The sequence below is a fragment of the Leishmania donovani genome, chromosome 34, assembly GCF_000227135.1.
Source record: "Leishmania donovani BPK282A1 complete genome, chromosome 34".
NCBI lineage: Eukaryota > Euglenozoa > Kinetoplastea > Trypanosomatida > Trypanosomatidae > Leishmania > Leishmania donovani.
This window is the reverse complement of record NC_018261.1, coordinates 928960-930282: the sequence shown is the minus strand read 5'-3', so window position 1 is coordinate 930282 and position 1323 is coordinate 928960.

The window sequence follows — 1323 nt, the reverse complement described above, 5'->3', positions numbered from 1 at the left end:
TGTTGCGGGGTCGCTCTCCCGCCCTCATGGCACCCGCCACGGGCGCCGCCACCGTGGAGGACGGCTTGGTGCGACGGACCTGGGCACGTGTGCCGGCGCCGCTGTAGCCGGTCGCGTGCGCCTGTTTTTGCCATGGAGAACGTGCGACCTGGTGCGCCACGCGCGATCCGCGGATCGTCCGACGCTCGAGGCAGACCGCGTTTCACGCAATGGTGTTGCGCGCAGGGATGCCATTGCACGCACCTCACTCGCGCTGCACGGGCCTCCGCCGTCGTGTGTATATCGCTGCTCCCCACATCCTCCGTCCCCTGACCTGGGAACGGCGGGCTGTGAGCGCTCTGTGTGCGCGGGCGCATGCGTATCGGCGGGGCTCTTGGGGTGGCCCCTTCCGCTTGACGCAGCCACGCCTGTGAAAGAGGTGCGGGTCGAGGACCAGGTGGGGTGCCCTTTGCTGCCCCCGACTCACAGCAGCGTGCCACCCTGCCGCGGCACATGCGGGCATGCGGTCCAGGCACGCGCCCACCCCCCGCTGCATCGGCGGAAAGGGACGATGTGGACAGCGCGCTCCCACGGGCAACGATGCCGCGCTGAAGCAGGCCCCTCCCCCTTCCAAGGTATGCACAAGTGCGAGCGCTGTGCGCAGGCGCTGTCGGTGGGCAAAAAAAAAAAAAAAAAAAAAAAAAAAAAAAGTGTGCGGGAGGTGGGCAGGGCTCAGCCCCCGGCTGCGTGTGAGCGGAATATGCGGCATCTTCTGCGTCCGACCGGGGTGGGCTGATGCTGCACAGGTGCCGGAAGCGTGGGGGAGGACAGCACCGGTCTGCACCATCGAGCCCTCCAGACTCCCGTGTGGAGAGACGCCGCGCCGCGCTGCGGCATGCCGCGGCCTGAAGCGGGTGAGGGCGAAGCATGGCATGCAGGGAGAGTGCGCAGGGTCTCGGAGGGCCCTGGGCTGAGTCTGGGCAGCGTCCTCCTTGAGCCCACCCGGCACGCACATAGAAGAACATCCCCTGCTGCCCGCACGGCAGACGCCGCCGCTTCCTGCCCTCGAGCCGGAGCGTGGGCGCGGCCCGCGTGGATGACGCCGTGTCGTCCACACCCGGGCCCGCGTGGCGCCGATGACACGGCACGCATGCGAGGAAGGGGCGAGGAAGGAGAGGGAGAGGTCATTAGGCACGCGCCCCGATGCAACGGCAGGGCGGCTCGCCCTTGACGACGAGGGCGTAGCCGTGGCGCGGCAGGGGTAGGCGAAGTACGGGTGCATGCGTACGTGTTTTGCGGTTTTTTTTTTCGTGGCCGAGCGGTCTCTACTGGAAAACGTTGTCC